Source organism: Cygnus olor, chromosome 9 (assembly GCF_009769625.2).
Source record: "Cygnus olor isolate bCygOlo1 chromosome 9, bCygOlo1.pri.v2, whole genome shotgun sequence".
In the NCBI taxonomy this organism is placed as follows: Eukaryota; Metazoa; Chordata; class Aves; order Anseriformes; family Anatidae; genus Cygnus; species Cygnus olor.
Genome location: NC_049177.1, coordinates 19,476,969 through 19,494,010, shown reverse-complemented (window position 1 = coordinate 19,494,010; position 17,042 = coordinate 19,476,969). Strand labels below are relative to the sequence as shown.

At 45.4% G+C, this 17,042-nt stretch overlaps 1 long non-coding RNA gene across 1 annotated transcript in view; it reads right to left on the bottom strand.

The window, feature by feature from the left end:
- The window catches only part of LOC121074991, a 119,047-nt gene extending 111,669 nt beyond the window's left edge, over positions 1-7,378 (bottom strand). The window contains exons 1-2 of the long non-coding RNA XR_005822672.1: positions 6,973-7,378; positions 6,239-6,310 (exon numbers count right to left, since the gene is read on the bottom strand). This is a non-coding gene — a long non-coding RNA (uncharacterized LOC121074991). The remainder of the gene's footprint in view (positions 1-6,238; positions 6,311-6,972) is intronic.
- Positions 7,379-17,042: the final 9,664 nt, after the last annotated feature.

Below are 17,042 nucleotides of genomic sequence, written 5' to 3'. Positions count from 1 at the left end.
TAGCAAGCACCCCAGGTCTGAGTGTCTGCACAACAACTGCCTGTCTGCAGCAAAATCCAGCCACAAACTCCCATCAGAACCACCCTCCCCCCCCCTGCCCCGAGTGCCCCAGGAGAGCCCCTGTGCTGCCCTGGCCTGTGTTTCTTGTAGCCTAATAAAAACATTTCCTTTAAAATACATTTTTCTTCAGATATTCTTATACACTAGTGGATTACGGCATTTTCCTGGTAACCAGAAGGCTTCTATTTTCTCTAAGCTTGAAGTAGAAGTCGAGCTGATTGAGCGGATAGAATAAGGTCTCTTCTGGCTATGAATTGTCCAAAAGCAGCATCAGATTTTCCAAACTGACTTACCATCTGTCTGAATATTTTTCATGACAGTTGGAGCTGTTCAGAAGGAATTTGGTAGCTGATACTGGAAACGTGGGCTTTGTTCGTTAATTTGGACGAGATATATAGATGGTAGCTTGTTAGTTTGGCCCCTCTTACTGAAAAAGTTTCAAGTGTGCATATTTATGCTTTAAAGCCAAAAACGTCTTCCTAAACACTCTCTGCCATCGACCTCTGATTCCCTGCCTATGTGAACACCTTTGTGAACACACCGATCTGTTACAATCCCTCAGAACAAATTCAAGATGAGTGCAAACACCAGCAAAGCCAATCCAGGGTTTCATTTATTTATTTCCAGATAACTTGTTGAAGGATTTTCCCCGCTTCAGTTAACAGCTGTTTTGCTGTTTTTGTGGCAAACTTGTCAATCCACCTCAGTTTCTGTCATGGTGGAAGGGAAAGCCCAGCAGTGAAATGGAGGATAAAGTCAAGCGAATGCATTACAGTAGGCACACTGTTTGCTGCCTAAAGCTACACAGCCCCGTATTTCTAATCAACAGCCAGTTTTAGCACAGTTTGTAAATACCAACAGCTATGCTCCTTTTCTGAAACTAAGTGAAATGCAGATAAACGTTGAAATAATTTCTCTGTGTGTCCAGACCCAGCACCTTTACATCCTGGACACTGCATTACAGTCCCTTGCCACAGCATCACACGCCTGCCATCACCAGCATCCCACGAGGCACAGAACAGGTTAATTTTCCCAAGGCTGAGTCATCACAGAATTCATCTATAATAGCCCATGCAGAATAAAAAGCTAGAGATGCATTTAAATACCCCCAAAGTAATTTGGTTAGTCAATGAAGCACAGTATCTTCTCCTCACTCACTGGTTCACTTGGCATCCATCACTTTTATTTTGTATCAGATACTCATTGTCTGGAGAGATAACAGATACGTGATCCAAAGAAAGGAGCAGCCCGTTGAATTGCTGGCACGCAGCTTAACACTGTTATTATGAAGCATTGTGGTGCAAGCCAAAATACCGATTTTTAATGCGCTCTCTGCAAAGAAACGACTGCACCCACAACTCTGTTACATAACCTCAGCAAGTTATTAAAGCTGGTAGCACTCCTCATTTGGCTTCCCCCTGCGTGAGCTAACATGAGCTGGTCTTCATTTAAACACTTAATTCCACAGATACAGTTGTTGCTGACACCTCCCTTTTTTTCTTTCATCTTTTTTTTTTTTTCTCCCCCCAGAGTAACATTTTTAATCTTGAAGTTTTTGGAGTTTCACAGCCCAGAAGCTGTAAGCACAGTCCTTTGCCCTGAAAATGTATGCAGTAAAGCTTACAGCTTAAAAACAGGTGAAAATTGGATAAATTACCAGGAAAGAGGGCACAGATTTCTCTTTAGCAGCACACCTTTCCAATTGCAGCCACGTGCTGGCCACAGCTCTTTCCTGGGCTCCCCACTGAGCTGCATCGCCCTCCTTTCCTTGCAGCCCGCTCCCCTCTGCCCATCCTCACTCCCGTTTCTGTCTCTTGAGACGAGGAGCTCTGCGCATTGCACAGCAAAAGGCAACTTGGCGTAACAGCTACGTGCCTAGAAATATTGGCATATTTTTCTTAGCAAGAAGTCGTCGTCTGTCTGGTGCTCACTGTCCCTGAGGTACGGTGACCCAACCCCCCCACCATGTCCCTTCTGGCTCGTGCACCCCAGGGAGACCCAGCGCAGAGCGAGTCTGAGGTTTTGTTCCACATCCACTCCAGCAACACGGATGCTTGGAGGAATTCAGACCAAGCCCAGCTCTCAGAAACAGCAATCCAGCACTAGAACTTAATTCAAAGGGAATTACCTATCTCAGAACAAAGGCTCGAGTCACGGATTTCTACAGCTTGCTTAACTCCCTCCACCCGGCAAATCTTTCAATCCAGCATTACGATGCCAAGCCAATCGCCAAGGACTTAAATTCTGCTCACAGCTGGCTCTAGGCGGTTAGAGCTGCTCTGCAGTCACAGGCCCTGCTCCTAATTATAGGTATGGTGCTTGTTTAGGTGTTTCTGCAACCTCCTGGTCACAGAGAGTCCTGTGAAGGCATTTCAGTGATGCTTTTGGGGAAAAAACACGGACACCACGGTGGAGCCCCAGAGAAACCGCCTTTGGAAGGGGAGGGCCAGCAGCACTGCCAGGCAAAATGGAAAGGAAAAAAAAAAAAACACAGCAGGATCACAGCTTATTTCTCCCCTTCCTGCCACCCTGAGCAGAACACGCGCAAGCCAGAAGTGACAGGGCAAAAAATACTTATGCAAATCATCAGTGGGGGCTGCCCGGGGATGCTGCAGCAAGCCAGGGGTGTCTCAGCAAGCACAGCAAGCAGGGACCTCGTGCTGCAAATGTCCCAGCACCAAAACCAGCCAGTGCTCCATCGAAATGTCTATCAAAGCGAGGTTCAGGGCTTTGGCATTCATTCAGACACGTCCAAACCATTTTGGTTTGCTGATTCCCAGCTTGCCCAACAGGTAAAGTTTAAAGGTTAAGTGAAAAAACAACAAAAATCAAAACCGAGGAGGATTCTCACTGATTTCTGAACAGGGTCAGGGAGCACTGGCTCATACCAGCTCTCTGGGAGGGAAGAGCTGTAAACGAACAGCCTCCACACCTTCGTCCCACGCAGGCAGGCAGGCACACTGAGCTGCTATCTCCTTTCATTCAACTCCGACAGCCCCCAAGTGTTAAAGATAATTAACCCTTTTTACGATTATTTTCCATGTACGGCACGCTTACATTTCGCTCCTAGAGGAGCCTCAAACTCAGCCCAATTAACCGCGTCTGGTGGGGAGGGGAGCGGGAACAAGAGCTGTCACTGCAGAATTACACCTGGGCAGCCGGTGACGGGGGACACCTGAGCTCAGTTGGGGCACCAAGGCTGCCCCTTCAGCAGCCTCACCCTACAGACAGCAGCCTCTCCATGAGCTGGCCAAGCTCCTACGGACCCAGACACCACCGTATCCATCCCTGCTGAGCGCCGAGCGCTGCTGTTAATGCAACATTCACACGAGCCCTAAATCCCCTCTTCTGACAACCGATGTTGCATATCTGGGTTACTTCAGCCCAAACAAGCCCTATGGCAATGATCCATTCCACAGAATTAAGCAAGCACAACTGCTTTCCACCTAAGCTCAGCAGAATCTGCAGCTCGGCGTTTGATCAGTTTTCATCACCAGAGTTGTTTGGAGAGGTGGGAGCGCGCAGCCAAGGCAGATTTAGAAAATATCAGGGCGTTTTAAAGATGTAAAAGCCTGGCATGGGTTCAGAGATTTTCCATACAGAACTATTATTCAGGCTTCCAAAATAAGATCTACATGTATATGCATATAAATATATGAATGTACATCTATCTACGCATACCACGGGCAGAATGTCTGGACACTATGCGCAGCCAAACTAAGTTATTCCAGCAGCAAGAGAGAGCGCAGTGTGGGTGTTTTTCCACTCCTGCCACCGCAGCAAGGATTCGGACTTGGCTGCGGTGTGTGCAGGAGCCACGACGGGACCGGGGACCAGAAAGTGCTGAGCCAGGGTTTCACCCCCTTGCCCAGCCTCTCTGCGGGCCCAGGGAAATGCTCGGCTGCTGTTATGAAACAGCATCCAAAAATGGGTTTGTTCCACAGAGAAATTCTGACAGCCTTGACCTGCTTTGCAGGCAGCCCGGCTCTCTGCCAGGCTGGTGAATCAAGTGATGCTGCACAGCCAAATCCACCAAACATCAAAGGAAACGAAGCTGTTCCCATGGGACTCGTTCTGCTTTCTGGCCACAGAAATGTTGCATCAGAGCTTCCCTTTGAAGAGCACAGGCAGCGAGGTGCAGCGGGAGCCCCGGCAGCTCCTCGGCAGGACCAGCTGGCTCAGCCGACCCAGGCTTTGTCTTCTCTGCGGTACAAATCAAAGTGTCTCAAAATGACTGTGAAAAATCCAATGCAAACATAATAGGAATGAAAAGGAGGGGTAAAAATAGCTAAGAAAAGGAAAAAGGTAGTAAAAGAATTAGGGCTGTTTGCAAAGGGTTTGTGTTTCCAAAGAAATTCCTTACTGGTTGCCAGCTGTCTGAGCCCTGAAACTTGGCATAACTGCAACAGACGCTGAATTTGATACAGATATTTGGTTCCCCATATTAATCATGTAGAGTAGAAATGGAATACATCATCTATGTGTTTGCCTCACCAGCTAAGGCTTTAGCCTTATTAGACTTAATGGAAACCTTCCCTTGACTTTCTTCTTGCCCAGAATTTCAGCTCCAGATTACACCTCCAAGGAGACATCACTTGGAAAAATAAAAAAATAAATAAAAAATAATAAAAAAAACATGCACCTGTGTCCCACCACCCAACAGAGAAATGCAGACAGTGCAAGCTTAACTCTTGCACAGTCGGCAGTAAAGTGGGCTGCTCTTTTACCCTTGCACAGGACAGAAACCCCAAAAGACTGGAGAAAAAGAACATCAGAATCAACAGGAAGGGGGTGGAGAGGGGAAGAGGGACATCTTGGGCATCCTGTAGGAGCAGAGAGGGTCGGGCAGTCAGGGCACCCACTGCCGGGCAGCATTTGCAGGACTGGGTTACACCAAGTGAAGCAAAATGGTCCTGTGTGACGTTAAAAGACAGTAAAAGGTTAATGTGTGTCTCTGTGGCTCAGCAAGAAAAGGCTTTGATGTACCTTGAGCCTTGCCCAAGGTGTAAATGCCAGGAGGGGAAGAAGAGGTGATTCATTGCAGTCTCTCTCCTTTCTCCTTCAAACACCAAACGCCCACACAATTAATCTAAAACCTTAACACATCAGGGGGGTTAGTATTAAAATACATGCCTTATGCCAGTATTGTTCTAGAAATGTCTTTTTTCTTTCTTTCAGCTACTCCCACAGGGCTGAAAGCACAATACTTGTGCATGCATCTGATGTGCCACAGACATCACAAAATGAGTCAGGTCCTCAGCTGGTATTATTCAGCTTGGCTGTCCCGATGGTTTTAATTCTTCTTTATTTTTTTATTTTTATTTCTGTGCCTCCTGCCAAACATTTCCCCCTCTCACATTCTGTCTGCAACAATAGCTCCATAATATATAATGGTATCGTAAGCATCTCTGCAGGCCCTCCCAAAAACAAAATAGATGTGTAGATGTTGCTGACAAAGCAGCCATGTCTGGGTGGCATTTTCCTTAACAATTCCCAACATCAAATTCCAAATCCTACCTTTGCTTTTCCATGTAAAAAGAACTTCTCCTTCAATTCTAGTTATCTAATATAGTAACTCTTAAAATATGCTTTGGAATATTTTTATGGTGGGAGCGGATTTTCAGGTTTTTCATGGCTGGTGCATGAACGCAAATCCTTTCCCCTGCTCTCACAAGTCTCCACATCACATCATTCCCCCTGCACCCCTGAGCATCTTGTCCCTGTTTGTGCTCACTGGTCTGGTGGATAGAAACCCTCTTCTCATTTCCAACATAAAGCTTTTGCTACAACTACTAATTAAAATTGTATTGATACAAAGGAGGGTACTTCGCTTAGAGCTTTTGTTGTTGTTCTGGGGAGATAAAAAGCAGTTATATTTTGTCCTCTGCTTATTTAAAAGGTCAGCTGGTGATCTAAGTGATGGTGTTGGTTTCATGTTGTATTTCCCTGCCTGCTGGCAGACATCACCTCCTTTTTGTGACTGAAAGAACTGCACTGCGCATGGCTATGCCGCTGCAAAGCCCTCACATGATTTCCAAGTCTGTGTCAATCATACCAAGCAAAAACATTTTTTTTTCCCAAAATGTTATGTTTTGGGCCATTACAATGCATCCCAACACAACAATTATCATACCATGTCAGACCAAAGGTCATTCCAGCTCAGAACCCAGTGTCTTACCACAGTCCAGGAGAAAACAAAAGTACGGGGAAAGCTTGTTTGCCTCAACAGATCTTCCTCCCTTCCAGAAGCCTGCAACATGAGCACTTTTTAGGGGTCATGCATGAAGTGTTAGTGTCAAAGAGCCCTGTACAAGGAGTTCCACATTTTAACCACATGGATAGCATCAACTGCATTTGATGCTCTCTAGTTCCTGCATTAGGGAAAACAGCAAACAAGTCTTTGCTGTTCACCTCCTGCATACAGCTTCACAATTTCCCTGCCACCAGCTTGCAAAGGAGTGCAGAAGAGCACTGCCAAAGAGCCCTGTGACGAAGTGGCCATATAGTTTTACGACGAAGACTCACAACAGGGTACCTCATGACAAAGTTATGGCAACAACCTTCCCTGTGGCCATTTGTCACCCTCTAGGGAAGGTTGACAAAGAGACTGATGGTGCCCATCCAAAAGAACCAATAAAATCAGATGAGCACCAGCTCCCCCCACCCCTTGCTGCCAAGGGAATGCTTCCCAGCTCCAGGGCAGCACTTCCCCTTTTACAGGCCAGGACACCAGGGCATCTCCTGCTCCTGCCACCCACAGCATTGCAAGGCGTCCCATTTTTCCCATACATCAAATACCTGAGCAACTTGTAACATGCTGTTCTTGAAACTCCTGTGAAACAAATCTGCTCTCTACAACTACTCATTTATTTAAAGGTTATCCAAAAGCAAATACAATAGTGCAACACCCACCTTTTACCCCCAGAACAACTGAGCTCCAATGGTAATCATAAAGTCATTTGGTTGCAGCCTGCTAATCTTCAGTGACAGATTTGATGTCTGTAAACAAATACCTGAAATGGGGGAAAAAGACCAAGTTATGAACCTTTTGCTATGTACTAATCTAGCAGCAGTGTTACAGAGAGAGCTGAAAATGTATCTATGTGCCTCACCTTATAAAAACAGACCAAACTCTCCAGGAGAAGAAGGAAGCAAAATACTATTTTACCCATTTCTTGTGCTGTGGTGGTTTCTGAAAGCATACTGCACTGTGCTAGGAGCTCTACAAACACAGAGGAAAAGATACACGCTGGCCCATGTCACCAAGCTGAAGGCTGTGACAGTGCTTGCTGCAGATCAGCCTGCAGAGCTGTCCTACCCAACATGAGGCTACCTCGCTTTGCACAGCCAGATGCTTTTCTCCTGTTTCTTGCACATAATATATGGGGAGAACTTAGACAAAACCAAAGATGCCCCTGTTGTTTGGTGTCCCTTAGTCCTAATGCAACAAACCCCACTTTCTCGAAGCAAACCGCCAGGTGAAGCTGACTCCGCAGAGTCCCCAGCTTTTGCCCCCAGAGGCCAGTCCTGGTGCTGAGGGGTGACGTGGTGTCAGACCATGGTCTGGATCTGCAAAGCCTACACCAAGTGGATTCAGCTTACCGAGGAACAAAGCTCCGACAAAAGCTCCTGCTTTCTGTAAGGGAACGAAGTGCTTCCCGTTGTAACGCTTACAGCCCCTGTAAGGAGTGGCACCATGAGCTGGGATGTGTTTTTTCCATGCCCGTGACCTTACAGAGGTGTGTGGAAGAGAGGAGCTGGCGGATGGGCAGCAGCAGAGCCCTTCTCTGCACCGCCTGGCTTTCCCTCACGGAAATCCCTGCATGTGCAGGGAGGGTGGCTGGAGCAGGGTGCCATGACTTAGCAAAGCGGCACCAGGAAGCTTGGTGGGTGTCAGCAGAGCACTTTGCATAAGGTGACCATCACGTTACGCAAGCTGAGCTGTATTTCAGCTCAGAGGCCAACCTGTCTGTCTCCTCGTCTTTCCTGGCATTTCACAAGCTCTACTCTCCTAGCAGAAGTCAGCCATGCAAACAGTCTGTGGAGCTGGGAATTGTGCAACTCCCAGTATCTCACACACCTCTCTGCCTATTTGCACAAGAAGGAGCCTGGTCCTAGGGTTTAAAAAAAGCAGTCAGCATCTACTTTGGAACAGCTTATTGCTTTTTATTATCATTCTGAAGGGCCAGGGAAAAAAAAAAAAAAAAAACATTTGAAATCAGGTTCACATGTTCTCTGTAAAGCCAGGCAATTACTGCCACAGAAACAACGTAACACAGCTCCAGAAGTCACTCTCCCTGGGTCACCCAGTGATAGCAGCTAAATCCAGCAGCACTACGGTTGTTTCCACCATTGGATAACTTGGCCCATTACTCCTGCTTACAGGGACAGCAAGGGAAAATGCATTCTCAGAAGAGCTTGCACCTCTATTCCCCTCTACTCACCGCATCAAAAAACACAAAACAACAACAAAAAACTCTTTAACCTTCACATCTGGGGTGTGAAGACAAATACGAAGAAGGCACCAAGCATGCTTTCTAATCTACAAATCAGTAAGGGAATAACTCCTGAACACTGGCTATGTCAGAGTGCACTTCCACCTCCCGGGCCCATTTCAGATCCAATGCCTTTCTGAAGTGACAAGCCACCTCTGTTCCTTCCAAAGGGGTGTTTTGAAGTGTTGAAGTGTGTGTTTGCTCTTCAGCTCCACAGGAGCAAGTTGAGCAGCTAAATATTTCAGTTGCGTATTCTCCTTCCCCCTCCACATTGTTATTTCAGCCTTGCTTCTGAAGCCCCGAAACAAGGAACATGACTGAAATCAAAGCCTTTCAGGGACGCACACCACCCAGCCTGTCTGCTCAGAAGCCCATGTTGGCATTCGCAGATCTTTCAGGGAAAGCTCTCACAAAAGCTGCCTCTCCGCTGTTGACAGCGGACTGGGCTGTGCTAGGGAGTTAGATACTTCTATTATTATGCCGTCCGGTGCCTCCTTCAGACCAGGCATGTCAAACATTTGTGACACGGTGTATTTCTCTCTTACAGACAATGCTTTGGATCTCCTGAATCTTGAAGGAGAGGTCCCGCTCTTCAACAAAGCTTTCCTCTTCTCGGCTTCTCTCAACAAGTTTGCGTGCCTTTTATGTTTGCAGTAATCAAAATGCCGCAATAAGAATCTCAATTAGCAACACGATGAGAAAGTCAGAAAGACAAGACACAGTGGAAATGGCACCTATCGCTGACAGCTGTAGGACATGCGCTCTCTAATGATCTGCCGTTGGAGATTGTTTGGGATGATTAATAAGACATAATGACAGATGATGAATATCCTAAGAGCAACAGCATTCCTCCTACTTACTCCGCCAGTCTAACAGAGCTGACCTTTTCATAATGCCTAGTAATTTTCATATTACATCCTGAAAACACAGCTGAAATGAACATGCTGAATTGCAATACGGTACCACAAGGGACACACCAAACAGGAAAAAGGTGTTAGCAAAACGTGACAAATTACTTATCTGCAACTTCACAGACCAAGGCTCAAGTCCAATTTGAGATACCGAGCGATATATGTTTGATGGATTCAGCTTAGTCACATCAGACAGGCTGGCCCATAATCCACTTTATTACTGTCGTGCATTAGTTGATAATGCTTCGGAGAGGATTGGCAAGACAGAACGAGACGGTAACAGAATTACCTCTGTCACCTTCCTCACACCTTCAGCTTATTGAGCTCAGGTCAGAACAAGTGAGTCAGTGTGCAGGACCTCATCACAACACGGCCTGTTCACAAACCACGTCTCTCACACAGTTGCACAATAATATATATTTTTTCCCATCCTGATGGCATTTAGAAAAGGTTGAAAATAAACACAGTTCGGGGATGAAAAATGCGTGATTCACTTTGAGCTTTCTGAAAAGAAGAATGAGGGAGGGTGTATATTTCAAAACCCCACTTCAGATAAAAAATTCAAAACTATTGTTTGACAAATATTGAAATGAAACATTTCAGTCATTCTGTCTTTTTTTGTGACAGGTTGCTTGGTGCTTTTCTTTCTTACTGAAATATTAGCTGAGGCTTATATTAATATGCAAAAATATATCTGTTAAGGCAATTTTTCATTTTTCATCCAAAATCATCTAAAAATTACAACTGTATTTCATGCTCCTTTACTTCATAGACATCTTATCTTTCCAGGACATGTATAGGACGTTGAAAGAGGACTGGCAATGGTAGGCAAAAAATACATATATCCTTCTGCCAACTTCTGTAGCCCCCAGACTGGGGAGAAGGGAGACATAGCTCCTTTCCGCACATCCAGAGAGAGTAGCTCTTTGCATGGACAACTTTGGTTTGCAAAAAGCAGCGCTCATGTCCGACCAGGCCAGCTGGTCCTACTCGAAAAGACACATAACCATAGCTACACAACACCATGGTCAAGAGCAATCCATTTATCAGATCTCTTTCCTTGAGCTTTCAGTTGCCCTTCAGCCACTGGTTGCTGGGAGTAGGACACAAGGAGAAGGTCTCTTGGCACAACACTGAGCAGTGTGGGACAGCGGTCTGCAAGGAGCAAAAAGATTTTTCTGGGACCAATGAGATGTTCCTCAGTTGCAGAGTAAATCACAGCCACGTGGCTCTTTTCTTCCCCTGTTGTTCTCCTGGACTGTGCCTCTTTACAGTGAGTTTGTCATTAGATGGACTTTGTTCTGGGTTTGGCAGATGTAAATGCAGAGTTGTCTTAATAAAGTAGTGTCATAGCAGTCCACCTCACATCTTTTGTGCACATCTGTGATCTGCCAAGAACACTTTTTGGTGTCATACAAAAATAATAAAGATAGATGTAGTTAATAAATAGGTAAGTACATTTTCAGCCCTCTGAGCTCCTCATTTTCTTCCAGCACAAGCCCATTTTTTACAGCTGACTGCTGTGATCTTCCAAGGGATGTGCTGATGTGGCTTGAACCAAGTTAATTTGCTTCCTTTTCCTTTTTTTTTTTTTTTTTTTTTTTTAGGATTGCAGATGTCATCAAAAATAAACAGTATGCGGGGCGGGAAAGGGGAAGACTGGGCAAAGCAGAAACTGATTCAGAAACTAATTAAAATAAAGCATAGTTCTCAAAACCTCTTTAAATTATTCAGATGTCAAAATCCAGGGAAAAACAAATCTTTTCTAGCATTCTGTTTTTTTTTTTTTTTTTTTTTTTTTTTTTCTCCCTGCCAAAATAACTAGTCTAATTAAATGTTGATGGTATCTCCAAGTGAATTCAGGTTATCGCAGCCAGGGGTTTTGGAGGCATCCGAAGATCTCCAAGTTCCGGTAGTGTTGAAGAGCTAAATGCGTGTTCCTTGCTAAAAGTGCTGAGAGTAAAGAGCCAGGAACTGAGGGCTGAGAGACCTGGCACTGCTGCCAGCAGTCCTTGTCCTTAGACGAGGTTGTAACCGGATACTGTACAGCAAAGGGTGCAGCTCCAGCACGTCTGGGTACTTGAGAATGATCTGATCATCAAAACCCTCCTGTTGTCTTATTTTCAACAAATAATACAAACCCCAACTAAAACTACCAAGCACAGTTTCAGATAAATAGCAGTAGATTAATGAGGTCTTTAGAGTGGATTTTTAAGCCAACGGGTGCTTGCACCAAGAAAGCAGCTTTCCAAAGCCTTGTGTTCGTTTCACATCTCCCCAGCAGGAAATGTAGCAACCCCCAGTGCAGCGGGGCAGGCCAGCATTTACTGGTCTTCCAGTTTTATGTGGTGAAAAAGAAATTCCTCTAGTGTGACCTTTTCTTCCCATATGAATTTCTTAGGGAAACACCCAAAGAAATAACTGTTTCAGGCTGGTTCCTGGGACATTTGTGGTGGCTGAACATGCTCGCAATGCATTAAAGCACTGCAGCCTGTGGACATGAGAAATCAAACCCTGCCCGAGCAGGAACTGTGTGCTGGCTGCACACATCTCAGGCTCCCTCAACAGCCCGGGGCTCCCCGAGACCTGGATGCTCACTACCTAGGGGCAGCTTTTATTAAACTGTGTCCCTAGATGAGGTAATGAGGTTGTCCACCCAGGTAAGCCCGGGCTGCAGCCTGTACCTGGCCAGCTCTCTGCATGAGGCTGTGGAAAAGCTGTGCCACGTGCCCCTGTGCCACAGGGAAAGCCCCTGCCCAGGGAGACACCGAGCTTTGTCTTTCCTCTGCCTGACCCTGGCTTTTGACGGAGAACCAGTGGGTTCCACCTCAGCACTGCTCTGCTGCGGCTCAGGGGCTGACAACCACAGAGACTTGCTTTTCGCCCTTCCACCTGCTTAAAAAAATAAATCAGAAAGCAAATTCTTTCCTCTGGCAAGGTCTAGAGAATGCAAACAGCCAGCATGATAATTGCTGTCAGTGAGCATACGGAAAAAAGACTTTATGCAGCTCTAGATCATTAATTCTTGGTTAACCTACTCACTGTCCCCAGCAGTAGCTGTTACTGCTGCAGGTGCTCCCCGGCCCTCACCTACAGAAAATCCCCGGGCTCCGTCACTTTGCTGCTGCCTCTCAGCTCCTGCAGGGCCGAGCTGTGACCTCCGACGTGGGGCTGTCCCCACCCCAGGGACCTGGCTTCTCCCACCCGTAAGAGCTTTCCTTAGCCTGCTCCCCGTGCCACTGCTGTGCACCCTGGCGTAAATCCTCCACCCGCTTACGGCTCCAAACCCAGCCCCTGCCCACACTCAGCTCCATTCACTCAAGCGATTCTCAGCGCAGTCGTCTCTCCTGCAGCTGTTAATCTGTCATTAGCGTGCCATAAGTCAGCCAGACATACTGCACCATTACAAAACCTCAGCAGAGTGGAAAAAATTCATTTGCTTTACTGTCAACATAAAAACTTTTTATCTTCATTGACAGTTTTATTCAGAAAAATCTCAGCTATATTTTAATTTGGCTCTTATGATAGCTCTCAGAAAGCAGGACCTGTGCATTAAAGTTTAGTGCGAGAGCAGTTGCTAATTTTCTTTTTCCGCTTTTTGGTTTTGTTTAACTGATATTTCTGAAGAAAGGGTGGTGCTTTGCTGTTTGTTTTTGGTTTTGTTATTGTTGAAAAAAAAGGCACATATCGCTGATAACACCGCAAATTGTCTATTTACCAATGGCTGCTAAACCCGGCTTCCTCCACATTACCAGCAGCACTGAAATGAAAAGAGACACCTCGAGATCTTTATCGAGCAGGACACCTGCAATTTACTTCCCAGAGACTGTGCTACACGTTTCAGTGCAATAGCGTCCTGCCTTTGCTCTGGGAATGTCTGTCTCCTACTGTAATAACAAAGCCAGTGCCTTGGAGTGGAGTCAGAATGCAGGGGCTAGAGGAATAGCATTTAGCTCTAATTGCACTGAGCAGGGCTGGTGCTGAGAACAGAGGCAGAGCTAATGGTCTGAGGCCATGTTTTCTGCAAAATAAGTGAAAGAAATGAGGGCATCATCACTCTGCTCAAACTTCTGAGCTCATTTTATCTTTTACTGAGGCTGTAGTCCCAGAGCTGCATTAACCAGGTTTTCCTGGTTCAAGCCCACGATGAATTCATGCATGGGGAGAGTACCTAAAACAACAACTGAGCTCCTCCACTTGGCCAAAACCCTCCAGCCTTCCAGAAAATATTTCCTTTGGAAACAGCAACACCTCTACAGCGCTCACAGCCTTCCAGCTCTGTGTTTTTGTGAACTGAGGTTCATAAAAATCTACTGGCCACATCCTCGCTGGTAGAAAATGGTTTGCACCAGGCCAGCATGCTGATTCCTTCTCCAGCCAGCCGCACCAAGGAGCAATGAAAGCAATTCAATCCCCCAGGAAGGCTGGCACAGAGACAGGGACACGGAGGTGTTCAGCAGGTTTGGGGGCAGTTCCCCCACACCACAGGCTATATAGGACCTAAAGTGCATAAACCCAAATGCTCTTCCTTTAAAAACTAAGTACGACACACAGTTCATGGTAACATTTGACAAAAACCACCAGAGGCTGACTGTTAAATAAATAAAGTTTGTAAAAGATGTTCCAGAGGGATTGTGCTGGCCTCGGCTAGACACGGACAGCAAGAATGTCAGTTGGTTTCAACTGCTGCAGGATCTGGTTTTGTTTGTTTTATTTTAAATTGTAACAATATGAAACTGATCTTCCAAAACACTTTCTTTTTTTTCTTTCAAAAGATAAAACCCCAGAGCAAGAATATTTGTGCTGGAAAAAAGTCTCTCAGATGAATAGCTTTGCACATACAAGGATAGAATTGCCTGAAATAGCTTTGTTTTGAAACAATGCATTGTCTCGCAGGAATTTTAGACATTCTTTAGGAAGGCAGCACTTGGTATTATATTTCATGCCTTTCAAAGTATCCGTTTTCTTAGGAAATGAAGGAAAGGGATGGGAGAGTGACGTTTTTCACCAAATTGACTTTGCAGTTGTAAGGATCCAAGCAAGAAGATGCGTAAGAATGGACACGAGAGAAAAGATTATATCCTATTCACCACAAACAGCAGAAGAAAAATAAAAGAATGCTCTCTCCAGCTTATTTGCATGAAGAGAGACTTTCTTTGAACTCTCTTTATTGCTAGAAAGCCTGTTTCAGCCTGACAGATGAATGCCTGAGAATTGCACAGGTGACTTCAGGAGACCAGAGCTGACACCACATCGGAATAGATCATTCCATAAGCACAAATATACTCTGTGTGTTTTACTAATAGTTTATTGTCCATTTCACGCATGCATGTGAAGCCTTTTCTGCTAGAGCAAATGCAATGAGGTACTGATTGGATGTGAGCCCTATATACGATGCCTCCAAAATCTGAAAGTTCTGATCTGCTGGTCTGCTTCATATCCATCTGTCTCTAAGGTCCAAGGCACACTCTGATCCCTTTCCCCATGGATACAATATTCTGATCCGGGTTCATCTTACAAACCCCCCAGGACTCAGATTTCAGGACTGGAGTATCACATCACTTCAGTCCCCTGGTGGTTCCATCAATTATGGGAAAGCACCACGGAGAAAAGAAAGAAATAAGAAATGAAAAACTAGAAGGTACACAGTCTTTTTGTGTACAGCTTTCTCTTTCCAAGCTCCAAGTCACACAAATTCCCCCCACTACAAGTACACATACACACGTGCACACACTGCTCTTCCACCTCCTGGTGCATGTGTGTCTGCCTCTGCACCTCGTCTGGGGGCTGGCTCACACCTCAGCTTCCCAGCTTCATCTCCAGTTGGTAGTTACATCTATCATTCAAATCATTTTTCATTTGCATATTTCTTCTGAAGAAAGGTCCTCAGTGAGCACATTATTACTCACTCTCTATTTCCAGTGTAAATTTTAAGTCACCTCTCTGTCCCTTGTGCAGCCCACGCACTGACGCAGCATCTTCTCACACTTCTCTCCCACACAGGCAGCTCATGAAATTACACTCCTAAGGCATATGGGGGATGATAGATGGTTGGTATTTATCTACGCCATGCAGGACTGGCTTACTCAGAAGCTGGTGATGGATAAGAGAAGGTTTAGCTGGCCCTAGCGCCGTGCAGGATGCTCTGGCTGCCTACACAGAGATCTCTAATTGCTTAAAGAGTTGACTTCACAAAAAATATTTCTGTGATTGACAGGACGACAGGCAGCCTCAGGCAGGAGGTCAGGGAGCAGAGCAGCTGATCGTCAGCTGGTGACGGTTCATCAGCCGAGGGCTGTGTGTGCAGAGCTCTTGGTCAGGGGGGATGGAGAAAGGAGAGGTGGTGGGGAGGTGGGGCCAAGGGCTGGGAAAGGCCGGGATGAATACGGTGTTTGTGCCCTCGTCAGAAAATACGACCACGCAAGAGTGAGAATCCAGCTATAAAAGTCTGGTTTTCTACTTTCCCTCTCCCATCAGTAATTAAGTGCAGGAAATCACTTCCCTGCAGACACGCTGGTAAAATACACTCACAACCTGTCTCATGTTCATGTCGGGGCTTTTTTTTTTTTTTTTTTTTTTTACCTTGCCAAGCTGACGAACACAAGGCCAATAAATTTGCCTCAGAAAAAAAAAAAAATAATATTAGCTTGGAGGAGCTGCTTCATCATCTTCCTTCTGCTTTTTTATAACAGCCAATGTGGCAATATCCGCTTAAGTTTAGAAAGCATATTGTTACAGGATGTGTGGGAACCGCAAATACCATCTGAGGCCAAGTTACAGTAAATCCTATTCTGAGCGTCATTAATGGAAGTGCTTCCTTCTCATCACAAAAGCAAACGAAGGAAAGTCCATTAATTTTTCACTTGAGGAGCAGTAAGAAGGCACTTTAAAAGAAGTGGAAGGAAGGACTGCAGCTGGGCCCATGGGCAGCTTTATGGCTTCACACCCAGCAGGGCCTGGGGTCTTAAACCAGCCCTGGCTGGGGATCACCAAGGTCTGAGTTCTGCTCATTGCTTTAGGAATATCTAAAATACAAGCTCAATTTGAATCCATAATTATGTTTGTATTAGCATGATATTAGTTACTGAGGCCACACACTGCAATAAGCAGCTAATTGTTATTTCTGTTGTTCCTGGCCACTGTCTGCAGTACAGTAGAATAAATCAGAACAAACCTATTTTCTGCTACTTTGAGTGCAATAAGACATGAGGTAGCAAACGTTTCACTTGGGCTTAGCATTTACACTTCCTGGGCTTGGTATTCCCCTGACTGACACCAAAGTGAAGCAGGACCAAACGTGCCAAAGTCAATGGAGTTAAGCTAGGGTAAAAATCAAGCCCTCTATTACCGCAAATCAATTTTCCATTTGTTTAAATAACATTAATTTAAATGAACTCACTTGATATTCTTGTTGTCTGCATTGTTTATGCCAAGGGTAATCCTGGGCAAACCTGGGTGCTTACGGCTTCTCAGCCCACTCACATTTGAACGTCTAGTTCCAATTAAAGTATTAATAGCGTTTATTTTTTGATCTTGTATACTGACGTCAAGTGCAGGGCATGCAGTTAAGTTAAAA